We start from the raw sequence: 15,172 nt of genomic DNA on the forward strand, positions 1-15,172 counted from the left end.
TGTGCAGGGCTTATTAGAGGTGTGAAAAACCACAATATTTTAAACAAAAATAATAAAAGAAAAAATTATCCACACTCTCTCCACCCCGTGTGCAAATGGTGCCCGAAGGGCACCATTTGTGCATGGCTTATAAAAATTACGAAAAATTAAAATATTACCTTTCAAAACGAAGTGCTTCATATGTCCTCCATGTGCGCACGGTGCGCGAAGCGCATCGTGCGTACATGGCCCATCTAGCGTAACGTGGGCACGCGGTGCGCGTAGCGCACCGCGTGCCCACCGTGCGTGCACGGCACTAACTGCGTAAAGTGGGCACGCGTTGCGCGAAGCGCACCGCGTGCTTACTGTGCGCGCATGGTGCGCGAAGCGCACCGTGCGCGCACGGAACGAACTACGTTAAGTGGGCGCGCACGCCACGAATGGCGTAAAGTAACTTAGCATTTAAAAAACCGTACAAATTCACTGAAAAAACCATAGGTTTCACACATGTTATAGTTAGCGGAAATTTTACTGATAAAAAACCAGTGAAATTCCCCCGTTATAGTTAGTGCAGGCAACTATAACTCACGCGACCGCAATCTTCTGCTGATGACATATGTGTCTTTATGAAAAAAAAATATTTGTAATATATGTATAGCTAAAAATGTATGGAAGAAGACATGGGCAAATAAGTGTCTAAATACAGTATTAGCATCAGCAGAGGATTGCGGTCGCGTGAGTTATAGTTGCCTGCACTAACTATAACGGGGGAATTTCACTGGTTTTTTATCAGTAAAATTTCCGCTAACTATAACATGTGTGAAACCTATGGTTTTTTCAGTGAATATATATATATATCCAAACCAAAGAGATGCCTGCTGAAGGAGAGCCCACACAAGGAGGTGAGTATTGCCTTTTATTCAACGAAGTGTGCAGCAGAGAACAGAACACAATGCTTTGCTAGGTTTCTCAGTCCAGTTCGACGCGTTTCGTACTTCTGCAGCACTTCATCATGGGCTAAAGGTGATACCTATAAGACGGCACAGCAGTTTTAAAGCTACCATTTGAATGTTCAGTCCCCGCCTCAGTGGGCGTGGACACAACGCGTGGCATCCTGGAACTTGTGGTGCTTCCCTCTTACCCCCGTGGGTCCCGCGCCGTCTCCAGGTTATTCTTTAAAAGTATTGCGTCAATGGGTTGCGATGCACATGTGAACTGCTTCACCGCATCCGTTAATCACTTCGTTGGCGTCCTTGTCCATAAACCACTTCGCTGTTTAATGCTGCGGCAGGGCTGCACATGGGTGCAGCGGGGCATCTCCTGCAGCTCAGGCGAGCCGCTTAACATCCAAACCAAAGAGTTGCCTGCTGAAGGAGAGCCCACACAAGGAGGTGAGTATTGCCTTTTATTCAACGAAGTATGCAGCGGAGAACAGAACACAATGCTTCGCTAGGTTTCTCAGTCCAGCCCGACGCGTTTCGTACTTCTGCAGCACTTCATCATGGCTAAAGGTGATACCTATAAGACGGCACAGCAGTTTTAAAGCTACCATTTGAATGTTCAGTCCCCGCCTCAGAGTGTGTGTGTGTGTGTGTGTGTGTTCGTGTGTGTGTGTGTGTGTGTGTGTGTGTGTGTGTGTGTTTTGTAGGTGTAAGTTCGTCTGATTCTCCGGACAGCACCTGCATCAAAAGGTGGAATAGATGAATGCAGACAGTAGGGCTGGGGATATTCCGCCACTCCCTCGGGCTGCACGGGCAGAAGTTCCATCGGCCGTGCGCCTGGACCTGCAGTTCACTAAACATCCTGACCCAGGGAGGGCGCTGATTTCATCACCGATGACACATCTGCAAGCACCAGATCCGGCCTGGAGAATCTGCACTATGGCACGGCTGCCCTCACTGAAGCTTGCGAGTATGCGGGAAGCTCCCACCTCAGAGTGGTACATGCCCATGGGTATGGGTTCACCGGGCACTGGAGCACCAAGTGCATCGAAACATTGAAAAGGCTGCTCAAGCGAGCGCCAGGTAGGAGCACAGTGCAAGGGCATCCAAAACACGGTGGGTGGGGCAAGAAAGGGAGGCAGTGAACATGGGGATAGGCTACAGTCATGAAAAGCACAGAACACATGCATAAGGAATGGATAAGGGAGCAGGGCAGGTTAAGAGGAAGAAGGGAAGGGGCAAAGAGCGGAAGTGGAGAGGGAAAAGGAAAGAAAGAAAGAAAGAAAGAAAGAAAGAAAGAAAGAAAGAAAGAAAGAAAGAAAGAAAGAAAGAAAGAAAGAAAGAAAGAAAGAAAGAAAAAGAAAGAAAGAAAGAGAAAGAAAGAAAGAAAGAAATGGGTAAAATAGCACCAGAATGCCTCTTTCCTGATTTGATTTAAGTCATAACACAGAAGCAGCTGTACCTGTTCGCGATACACACCTAGGGCAATGCAGGAGGAAAGATGCGGCAATGTCGGACTTAAAAATGGGAACGTTTTCTGAAACAAACAAGTAGGCATTACACAAAAGATCGTAAGCGCTATATCCATGTTGCAATCCAATTGGAAGCGCCAATGGGTGTCGCTTTAGTGTGCTAACGCATGTAAAACTCAGGCCTTCACAAACGCAGTTTTCATCTGTTGTATGCACCCATTTGGTTTACAGTTTTAAAGCTAGTCCCGTAGGCTCTGCCAATGCTGGGAAGAAAGTAGGGAAGACAAAAATGTTTTCGGTATAGACTGTACATAGGGGATAAATAACTGACTGTGAAAGTGTGATGATTGATTGTACTATTCAGATGTAAAATAGTCCCGCACACACTTCAGTGAAAGCACTTCCAGGAAGATGGATTCACAGACCAACCAGCGAATAGCACAACGTGAGAAAGTGGCACAATTGGTGGAGCCACACCCACTCTTTATATTTTAAACTAAAGAATCAATAACAATGGGTCTACCAGACAGCTGCACACTAAAGCCACACCTAAAAAGGACGTGATTCTGCCAAACATTAACAGGGCTTATCTTCGAAAAATAATAGAGCTGCTTAACAAAAATAAAACTTTCTCAACAAACATTGGCAAAGCCATTTGGCCTCACCTTTTAAAAACAAGTGGTATGCTGTTGGGTTTAAATGCACACTAGCCCCAGACTCGCTGGGGAAGGGAACTAGAGGCTCGCCAGGGTAATAGGAGATGGCCTGCCTCCAACACAAATTGTTAAACACAAATGGGGCCGCTCCTATTGTAATGACCTAAAAAGTGCTGAGTAGTGTTATGTGAATGTGAGTGTGGACACCTCACAAAAGGTTACGGACTGGCCTCACACACCACCTGGTGTCATGCTTCATCATTGGCCAGTCCTCGCCTCTAAAAACTCGGTTTGATAGAGGGCGGGCATACACCTGACGACAGGGATGCACTTCTACCTAAGTGGGGCCCAAAGTGAGTGAGTGAAGTTAAAAGCCATTATAGTAACCTCATTTACATTTTAATGATCTAGGAGACTATATGGTATATAAAAACAGGTGAACGTCGAAATTGGGAGAGTTTTTATCCCCTCGCCGTATGAAATTGGGTCTGAAATTGGGTCGACATGTTTCTGCCTTATGTCAACAGAGGTACTCGGCATTCATCAGGACCTTAGTACTTAAACAAATACAGGGCTCCACTCTTACCAACACTGTGGTTAGAGGAAATCTGCGGTGTGGTGACCTTAGTCATTCTCTGCTGTTTTATGGGTCATAAGTACCCTGCAAAAAAGAAAAATAAATAAACAACACATACTCAGCAACCGTTAGGTATGGGGGTCATTCACGAAAAGACAAAAGCCACTACTCACATATTTAAGTGCGCGTGTTGCAAGTGTATAACACGTGACTGACATACGTGAATACACAGGTGAATAAAACAAAGGGGATAATTACTTCCCACTTCTTACCTACAGCCTTAACCCTATGTACTTCATGGGAGGGGAAGTAAAAGAGAACCCCTGTAGTCAAACTCTGAAGAGGTAAGCATATAAAGAACAGTTTTAGGCAGCATTGTTTGGCCGAAACAAACAGAAAAAGACAGACTAACGTTAAAGGCATCCTACTATGCAGGCATCCAACATCCACTCATATCCCATCGCCTTACTTCGTCAAGGTGCGTTCTCCGCAGGATCACCTAGCTGTATACTGTGCTCCTCCCCGGTGACAAGTAAGTCTGGGTGGGGGAGGTTTTTAAATAGCACCCTTAACCCCTTCAGCGCTCATGACGGAACCACTCCGTCATGAGCCACGGGTGCCGTGTGCTCATGACGGAGTGGTTCCGTCATGCTGCGGCCGTTGGCCGCCGCTCCTCACACGCTGCGCTGATTCCCCGCCTGTGCGGGCGATTAGCGCAGAGTCATGACGGAACCACTCCGTCATGAGCACAGCTCAACCGTGGCTCATGACGGAGTGGCTCACCGCGCTGCCCCAACCCCCCCCCAGCGCTGCGGCGGAATTCCTGCCGCAGCCAAGGGGTTAATTGGTAAAGTGCAGGGAGGGGCCTGCTTATACCGTTGATAAGGAACATCCGTGTGGAATCCGGTGTCCAAAATGCGCCCAGCACCCGTGTTGCCTGATCGAACCTGACTTCCGGGTAATACGTCATTACGGGTCCCCATGGGAACCAGTGTTCAATTAAAACATGGTTAAACTGGCATACCTAGATACCGCTCACCCTATTTGTGCGTCGCTCCCAATGGGCCAGCTTGTTACATCTGGTGTGCGTGTAAGGTGAAGTTGCGTCTATAGAGAGGAAGCGATGTTGGTGTCATCCTTCTCGAGTTGTCGCCTGATGTCATCTGTGGCGGCGATGAGGGCTGTTTCAGTGCTGTGGTTTCGTCTGAACCCGGACTGGGACGGGTCCAGGATATTGTTGTCTTCGAGGTGGCAGGTTAGTTGCGAGTTGACGATTTTCTCGATGACCTTCGTCGGAACGGGAGGAAGGAGATGTGTCGGAAGTTCTTGAGGTCCTTGGGGTCCGCCTTGGGCTTCTTGAGGAGGGCGTTGATTTCGGCGTGCTTCCAGCTGTCCGGGAATGTGGCTGTCTCGAAGGAGGCGTTGATGACCTTCCGTTGTTGGGGTGCGATGGTTGCGTCGGCTTTGTTGAACACGTGGTGAGGGCAGGGGTCTGACGGTGATCCAGAGTGGATGGAGTTCATGACCTTGCGTGTTTCTTCGTCGTTGACGTTGGTCCAGGAGGTCAGGTGGTTGGTCCAGGTGGTGTTTGCGGGGGAGGAGTCTGGTGCGGTCGGATTGATCGGGATGTTGAAGCTGTGATGGATGTCTGCTATCTTCTGATGGGAGAAGGTTGCCAGAGCGTTGCACAGTTCTTGCGAGGGCGGGACGTCGTTGGCGTTGGGGTTGGAGAGTTCCTTCATGATGCTGAAGAGCTCTTTGCTGTCGTGTGCGTTGTTGTCCAGTCTGTGTTTTAAGGAGGATCTTTTGGCCATTCTGATGAGGTGGTGGTATCTACGAGTGGCGTCCTTGTGGGCTGCGTGACTGTCAGGTGTGCGATCGTGGAGCCATTTCTTCTCTAGTTTCCGGCAGGCGCGTTTGGAGGACTGTAGCTCGTCGGTGAACCAGGTGGCTTTCTTGCTGGTTTGGTTGATGGGGGGTTTCCTGAGTGGTGCGAGGGTGTTGGCGCAGTCTTCAATCCACTGTCTGAGGTTGCGGGCTGCTGTGTCTGGGTCGGTGGAGGCCTCCGGTGGGTTCTGGGCAAGGGTGGAGGTCAGTTGGTCTTCGGTGACTTTGCTCCAGCGCGACGTGGGAGTTGTTGGGTGCGGTGGTGCGTGGTTGGCTTCTTGAAGGTGAAGTGGATGCAGCGGTGGTCGGTCCAGTGGAGTTCGGTGGTGTGGTTGAAGGCAACGTGGGTGCCTGTGGAGAAGATGGGGTCCAGCGTGTTGCCGGCGGCGTGGGTGGGTGCGGTGATGAGCTGCCTTAGGCCGAGGTTTGCCAGGTTGTCGATCAGAGTTGGCATTGTTGTTGTTCTCGAGGTGGAAGTTCAGGTCCCCGAGGAGGATGTATTTCGTGGAGGCGAGTGCGTGGGTGCTGGCGAGGTCGGCGAGGTCGGCGATGGAGTAGCTGAACGGCGCCCTGGGTCCCGGGGGTCTGTAGATGAGCGTTCCTCTGAGGGTGGTGTTGGGGTCGGTGTGGATTTGGAAGTGCAGGTGTTCGGCGGTCTTGAGGGTGTCCTCTGCGTGGGTGGAGACCTTGAGGGGGGACTTGTGGATGATGGCTATTCCTCCTCCGATTCCGTTGGTGCGGTCTCTGCGGGTGATCTTGTAGCCGTCCGGGATGGCTATGGCGATGTCGGGCGCCGAGGAGTCGTTCCACCAGGTCAGGAAGGACACGTCGGAGGCGGCAGTGTCGAGCAGGTCCCAGAGCTCGACGGCGTGTTTGCGTGTGAAGCGGGTGTTGAGGAGAATGCAGTGGAGGTGGTCGGGTCTGGTCTTTGAAGGTTTGGTAGCTCTGTCGCAGGTGAAGTTGCAGCTGCGGCAGGAGAAAGGTCCGTGGGTGCGTTTCGGGGCGGCCTGGAAGCAGCTTTGGTTTCGGCCGGTGTTGAGTGCGTGGAGGGTGCTGGTGTCGTAGCGGAGTCTGGCGTAGTGGCGTTCGCGGGGTCCAGGGGTTCTGGCGCTGGGCGCGGGCCAGGCGCAGACGGGCTTGCCTCTGGCGCAGAGCGGCCTGCATTATGAGGGGGGACGAGGGGGGGAGGAGCAGCTGGGAGGGGGGAGCGGGACGAATCAGGACACAGGGGGGCGGGGCCGCAGGGAAGGCAGCGGCGGGAAACGCGGGATGGCGGGAGGGGGGAATCGCAGTAAACAAGCGGACAGGGCACAGCGGGCAGGGAGAGCAGGCTAACAGAGCAAGAGGGGGCACAGGGGCAACAAAGGGGGTACAGTGAGCAGAATAACAAATAAAGAAATGGAATAGACGGAACCTAAATAATAGCAAAAACGCAGGCAAACAGAGTCAGACAACAGTCAGGGGCAGACAGGAATACTCACGAGCCCACCACTGGGCCACCAGGGATGAGGCGCAGGCTGGAGCCTGCGGGTGAAGGAGGGCCTCGAACTCGCGGCAGTAGCGTCCAAGGACACGGCGCTAGCAGGGTGAGCTAGTGCGGTGGGGGAGCGGTCTGACCTGAAATCAGGGTCTAGGGTCGCTCCTTCACTGCGCAGCGGCCTGCATTATGAGGGGGGACGAGGGAGGGAGGAGCAGCTGGGAGGGGGGAGCGGGACGAATCAGGACACGGGGGGGCGGGGCCGCAGGGGAGGCAGCGGCGGGAAACGCAGGGCGGCGGGAGGGGGGAATCGCAGTAAACAAGCGGACGGGGCACAGGGGGCAGGAAGAGCAGGCTAACAGAGCAAGAGGGGGCACAGGGGCAACAAAGGGGGTACAGTGAGCAGAATAACAAATAAAGAAACAGAATAGACGGAACCTAAATAATAGCAAAAACGCACGCAAACAGAGTCAGACAACAGTCAGGGGCAGACAGGAATACTCACAAGCCCACCACTGGGCCACCAGGGATGAGGCGCAGGCGGGAGCCTGCGGGTGGAGGAGGGCCTCGAACTCGCGGCAGTAGCGTCCAAGGACACGGCGCAAGCAGGGTGAGCTAGCGCGGTTGGGGAGCGGCCTGACCTGAAATCAGGGTCTAGGGTCGCCCTTTGCAACCTCACTGGGTCTTTGTTAGCATCAGGTCATTTCAGTAATTTATTTTTCTATTAACTTTCCAAATGACTATGTAGTATGTTATCTGTCCAAAATAGTGCAGCGGGAAAGAAGCTACGATCCCTATACTTTATCGATAATGAACTTTGCCATACTGCTAGGCTCGTCCAAGCTACGCATCAAGAACACAGACAGCAGCCAGTTGCTCCAACTGGGCACCTGAATGCCACATTGGTTGTAAGGCCTTGATTACGGTCCCAGGACACCTTTTGACTGTCCGACAGGAAGTCCCCTAGATATTGCAGAACCTCAGTGGTCTGCAACAAATCAGCAGCCCATCGGCCATTCCCACGCGTCCCCCGCAATGGCCATATAATAGATTTATGAACGTTCATGCAGAGGCCCAAGGTTTCTCTGAAGATCCGTATAATCTGCAGGATGTTGGGGCCCGATATATGCTGGTCAGTAAGGAAGAACAAAACATCATCTGCATATAATGCGATTGGATATTTCCATTGTCCATTCGTAGCCTTGGACCAGGGCATCCTTGTGGACCCAGACAGCCAGGGGCTCGATGGCCAGCGCAAACAGTTGGGGGGATAGAGGACATCCCTCTAGTTCCAAGTCTAATTGTGAAAGGGGTGGAGGCGCAGCGGGCAACCCGCACAGATGCAGTCATGTTAGTGTAGAGTAACCGAATATAGGACAGAAAGCGCAGACCGAGATTCAACCATTTCAGAAGTGCAAAAAGATATGTCTAACTAACCTAGTTGAATGCCTTGACCATGTCTGCTAACAACAGGGTTACCGGCCTGTCCAAGCAGTCGTCTGCAACTATTGCGTTGTGGGCCCATCTAATATTGCCCGGCGGGGCATAAAACCTGCCAGATCTGACATATGAGGCATTAGTCTGTTAGCATGGACTTTTGCCAGCAGCTTTGCCTCTATGTTTAGGAGGGATATCGGGCGATATGAGGCGTGATGTTCGGGGGGCGACCCGGTTTCAAAAAGCCATCAATTTTCCTTGTGCCTCCAGTCAGAGGGCATATGAGTCGTCTGAACCGCCTCCTGGATATCAGTCAGATAGTGTGGGCCTGGTTGTGACAAGTATGTCTTGTAAAATTCGCACAGGAACCCGTTAGGGCCTGGTGCCTTCCCGGGCCGTAACTCTGACAAGGCAACTGTCAGTTCCTCCAATGTGAGGGTATTTTTCAAAGGCTTCCGCGTTTCCATCAACAAGGTCTTCGGAGGCATATCCTCGTAGAAGCTCTCAATCTGTGAGGCACTTATTTCCTCCTTCTTAATATACAGAGGGTCTCGTAGAAATTGGTAAAACTATTTGCTAGTGTGGCTGGGTCTGTAAGCACCACCCCATTGACATCGCACACTACGGGAGTTGGGTCGGCATCACAGCCTGTCGACAAAGTCTAATAGGAGCTTCCCTGACTTGTCGCCCCACTGGTATATTCTACTCTGAGAGGCAAGCCATGCACAGCATGCTTCCTCCATCAATTCCCCCTGGTACTGCTGTTGGGCAAAACAGAGTTGTCCACGCGCTTTGCCCCCAGCGTCTCCATTGCCCCTGTCTTTCTAGTGCTATAATGCAGGCTTCTAATTGTACTAGATTGCGTTTGTGTCGCTTGCTCTCTGCTGCATTATATCAGCTCCTCGGGTGGTGGGTTTCATTGCCTCCCACAGCATATCCCAGAAAGAGGCTGTCTCAATATTAAGGGTAAAGTATTCTGTCAGGGCCTTGTGGATAGGGGCACGAAAGGATTAATCCTGCAGGTGCCATGGGGAGAGCCTCCACCGAAATGAGGGTCGGCACGGGGGAATTAAGAGCCATATAGCCATTGGGGAATGATCCGATAGCCCACGGGGCAATATTATGTCTCTGGCACTCTATGTATGAAGCTCCATCTATTCTAGAGAAGAATTCATGGACTGGGTCTCAGAGAAGGTATACTATGAATCCCTTAGGTGATGAAACCTCCATGTGTCCTCTCAACCCACCAGATCCACCAGGGGTTTGAGTTGAGACTCTTGTGTTCCCCCCACTGCCCCAGGCACTTGCCATCGGTCCCTGGTCAAGAACAATACATCGTTCCAATCACCTCTAATGACCGCAAGCCCCTCAGGTGTAAGCCCCCAAACGTCAAACAAGCGGTCAACAAAGCCTTGACTAAGAGGTGGTGGGGGTGTAAACGCTGCCAATCACTACATGTTCCCCAAATATGATCCCATGAACCAGGATGTATCTACCCTGTGGTTCCACCCATGATTTCACTAATAGGAACAGAATTCTACAGTGGATCATGACAGCGACTCCCCTGGAGCCCCTCGCAAAGCCAGCGTGAAATGTGTGTGCATACCCATAGCAGGCCAGACAGGGAGTTTTTGTGCCTATTAAGTGTGTTTCTTGCAATAGCAAGATGTCTGCCTTAACGCGCTATGCCTGGCGGAGTATCGCACCAAGCTTAACTTTATCAAGCATGCCTTTAAGGTTTCAGCTTACCACATGCAGCTGACCTAGGGCGGCTTCAGTGATCTTAGTTGACTTCTGTATCAAGAAGCCATATTATGTATTCCACCCTGGGAAACCATAGAACACGCAGCCAATTTTAACATCAACCTGAACTCCAAAACAGTCCTCAACCCCCCACCCCAATACCTCAAAATAGCTGAAGTACCTATCGCAGATGGTAGCCCATGCCAACCACAACGGGAGGCCAACATAGGATCTGTCCAATGGATCCCCAAACACCCCATTGTGACAGTGTCAGCAGCAAGGGTCAAGGTGTACCACCCCATCCATGCAGCCCACAACAAATTACCAAGATACTGCATCATTCAGGATACGGCAAAAGATCGCAAAATCTCTTCGCATAACTTTCCAAAACAGTCATTTGCGAAGTTTGGAAGCCCCAGCTTCAAGAACCTCTGCCTGTTCCCTGCTACGGGCTTTGGAGCGCCATGTCAATCTGGACTGGTGTCTACATTTTTCTGTCTGTTTGGCAAGGCTCTCTCGATGAGGAGTCTGAATCTTGGTGCGGTGGACTATATGGTTTCAAGTGTTTTATTTAGTCTGTTCAGCTAAAGAAGTCGTCTGATGTATCAATGAACAGGGTGCAGGAGTTATATACAACGTGTAGTCGAGCTGGTAACAGGAGCATGTATGAGAGTTTAAGGTCTTGGAGACGAGCCTTGGCCTCTTGAAAGGACTGACGTTGCTGCTGCACCATCCTGGAATAGTTGAGGAAGATCAGGATCCAATGGGATTCATATAGAAGCTCGCCCTGTGTCCTTGCCTGTTTTAGGATAGTGTTGCGATCGTGGTAATTAAAAAATCTGGCGATAATGGGTCGTGGTTTGGCCCCTGGTGGCGGCCACTGAAGCGAGGCCCTATGTATGGGTTCTATTATGAAGCATCGTGATAGAGTGCCCGCCGGGATCCATGAAGTAAGCCATCAGATCAGGAATTTACCCCTGTCTTCTTGCTTGTAGTTTTCGGGAAAGCCCACAAAGCGGGCATTATTTCTGCAGCCCCATCCCTCTGCATCTTCCACTCGTGTTTCTAGGCCCTTATAAGCTTTTCAAGGGTTGTCACCCTGGCCTGCAGCGTAGAGACCGTATCCTCCACACTGGAAACCCTGGCATCTGCCTCAGTAAGGCTCTCTACTGCACCCCGGAGGTCCTGACGCAATAATGTCACTTCTTAGCCCACTACTCCGATTTTAGCCTCTAGCATGTACTGGACTGTGTAATTGTGGCCAGGAATGCAGCGTTATCCGAAGAGCACCAGCGCCTCCCCCAGTGTCTGCACTGAGAGCCCCAACCCTAGTTAATTGATCCATTGTGCTTTGCTGGGCCACATTGCCAGTAGGTTTATCCTTGGTCATGGCTGCAAGGCAAGACCTAACAGGGGCATCCCCAAAAACGCGACACTGACGAAGTTCCCCTTTCCAGTTAGGCCCGGCCGTGTCATCAAAGTCTGCTGGGGTCCTAGGCTCTGGGCAGATTTGCAGCCATCTATCTCCCCCTTTACAAGAGCGGGGGTATGCTAAATCTGTGACTTCTATAATGGTGATCCAGCAGGAGCAGGCTAGGGAGATTCCCCCCAGCCACAAGCCGCACCTGGACCTGGCCCGGCCACCTCCGCGGTCGGGAGAGATGTCTAGTGCCCCTAATGGGTGTCTCACCTCCTGTGCTGCCAATGTCCAATAGTAGCCTCATCAACGGGTGGACGGTTGTCTCTGGCCTGTGGTTCCAATCCACGTTGCCGGGGATCAGCCAGTAGGGCATGACCTGCCAAATACGAGCTAGGCCATATGTAGGCAGTTTTGTGGTCCCCACTGCCGTCCCCAGGTCCGTAGAGAACAAGCCTTGCACAGCACAATGGACAGCCAAATACCCGAAGGCATATCGTGGCTTATGGCAATGAAAACTTGTCACAAACTGAATGTGCTTATTAACAAACTGAGAAAGAAAGCTTGGCAGTGGTGTGGACTTCTCAATATTTCCATATGTTCTTATACGGAAAGCATTTCACAGTAGTGACTGATCATCAAGTGCTATTGATAATATTTGACAATCCAAAAGCCAAGATGCCTACTCGCATTGAACAGTGGGGTTTATGATGACAAGAATACAACTACACAATTGTTCACCATCCACGGAAGGATCATATCCTGCTAATTATAATAATCGTGAGGGCCATAACAATGCCCTGGTACCACATCTAAGACCACTGGAGCCTACAAAAATGTCATTGTAAAATCAAGCACACTGGTTGCCATGACATTAGAACAAATTGTCACTATCACGAGCCAGCATAGTGATATGCAGCAGTTGAACGACATTATTGCTCACTAATCTTGGAACCAGCAATCTTGACCGCTCACCAGTGACAGTTCGTACTTAAAATTCAGAAATGTCAGAAATTAACTGTCTGTAACTCAAGAAGGCCTTGTCTTGAGAGGTCCACGAATTGTCATTCCAGAGTCTACGAAAACAAAGAAGTAACTGAAGTTGCCCATGAGGGACATGGAGGAATAGTTGCCATAAAGAGAGTTCTTTGAGACAGAGTCTGGTTTCCTCATCTCTGTGAAACGATTCAAAGAGAGTTAAAGGCCTGTCATTTATGCAACTTTCCCTCATCCCACTTTGCTCAGCATCCTTTTAACAGGTCAGAATTGCCTAACCATCCTTGGGAGAGAATTGCTGTTGATTTCTTTGGTCCTCTTGAGAATGGACATCATCTAATGGTCATTGTTGATGAATACTCCCATTTTCTATTGGTAGAAGATCTTTCATCCATCAATCATGAAAAGGTTATTGAAATATTAGATAGCATCTTAGCGACATAGGGTGTCCCTGTGATCTTGATATCTGACAATGGCTCGCCTTTCAATAGTCTAGAATTCAGAGACTTTCTCAGCCTTCTCACTGTAAAGTATCAGAAAAGCACTTCTCTGTGGCCCCAGGCCAATGGCCTTGTAGAGCGATTGATGAGTACTCTAAAGAAAGCTGTGCAGCGTGCTGCGTTAGAAAAGCTCAATCTCAAGGTTGTTCTGACTACCACCCTTTGAGCTTACTGATCGACCCTCACTTGACCACAGAGGAAAGTCCTGTAACCATAATTTTTGGGAGAACCATGATCACCAAGTTAGCTCAATGGATCAACCTCAGATCAAAGACTGAGAAAGACATTTGTACAGAAGATTCTGGTCGCGAAAGGAAAAATAAAAATCTATCCTGACAAGCGACATGATGTGAAAAATATCACTTTCAAGAGAAGAAATCGAGTACTAGTTCGACAACCTAGAAAATTCAAATCTGATGCTCCCTTCGAGGCTGAGCCCTTTGCTATTACGACCACCAAAGGACACATGATGACTGCCCAACGTACTGGGAAGTCCCTTACTAGAGATTCTTCTCACTTCAGGAATGTGGCTTATCACTCACCAAACATTGATGTCACTGTGGAGACTAGGTCCAGACAGAAAGCTGATGATTCTCCGACTGCTGTTTCCACCTCACCTGTGAAGATCACTGACATTTCGACTGCCAGCTCCCAGTTTCTGATTACCCGATCAGGACGTATGATACAAGCGCCATGAAGGCTCATTGAAGAGTTATAAGAGCATATGTATTTGTAAATATTTATGTATTTGCATACTTATTTATTTATTGTAAAGAATTATAACTTTTTATTTAACAAAGGGGGTTTTGTAGTGTTGTGTCAATAAAGAATGACGGAACTCTTTTGGTTTCTGATGGACTTCGTAGCCCTGTGACATAAGCGGTGGAGGGTAATGAAGTGAATGCAGGTTTAGAACGTTGAGTTCTTGCTTACATACTGAAGACAAAAGACATGTATTACAACTCTGTGTGTGTGGCGTAGTTATTGGTGAGTACCCTGGTAGGTAGGATGCTACACCTCCCTCTCCTATCTTTTTTGCATCCCGTTTTTGTTTCCTCCATATATTCCAGTCCCCATCCCATTCCTACTACTGATAATCAAGATTAAATGTTCAAACTTCCCCTAGACACATGGCCCACCTACCTAAACATGACTGACAAATCCAGCCCTAGGAAACCTATTCATTCCAATCTTTAATGAATTACTAGAGCACAATTCATGCAAAAAACCATCAGGATTCCAGTTGCACTGCAAACTACAGGCGTATCTCCAATCGGCTATACCCGTATTCCACCTAATTAAAAATTCACTCTATGAACGATCTTCTTGAAATCCCGCTAAGCTCTGGTTCATGCATAGGGCAACTTCTGACCATCCTGGCGATGGCCTTAACATGGGGAATGACAAAGGAGGAGCAGGAGTCATTGTCTCCCTGGACTGCTCTTCGGCCATTAACACTGTCAACCATGACGCCCTGATAGATTGGTTCTATCTACTGGGGGGCAGGACTTAAAGCCCCACAGAATCGCCTCTTCTCGACTGACAGAGCACAAATAATATTCACGTTCTCCTTCCATCCCCCCCACCACACCTGTCTACTGCTTCTACATTTCAGGACTATCCCTCTCCCTACTACTTTCCAACACCCAATTCATCTCTCCCTGGCAACCTAGATTTCATCATTTTGATTCACCTTCGACAAGCATGTATGCAACACCCATGTCAAAATCGTGCCTGCTGACTATTCCTCTATACTGACAAGACACAAAAATACTGAAGCTCCACCCAACTATTGAGAACCCAACCGCTAAGGCCCCAACCCTGAGATATATTCCACCGTATGGGCCGCAGGCCTGTGGGCATGCAAGGGACCTGTGCAGCTCTCTTACAGGCAAAAGACTTGCCTCTTGGCTGTGGAAGACGCAGCTGACCACATGGTGATCTCAAGAGAACAGATCATCCTGGGACATCAGGATTGACATGGATAGCTCATAAGTTCAGGGGCTCTGCCTATGTACCCAAATAATCAGTTTTTTAATTCAGTGGCAAGGGAGAGGAGCCAGTAAGGCACAGAACAAGAACAAGGGTAC

The sequence above is a fragment of the Triturus cristatus genome, chromosome 4_1 (assembly GCF_964204655.1).
Source record: "Triturus cristatus chromosome 4_1, aTriCri1.1, whole genome shotgun sequence".
NCBI classification, from domain to species: domain Eukaryota; kingdom Metazoa; phylum Chordata; class Amphibia; order Caudata; family Salamandridae; genus Triturus; species Triturus cristatus.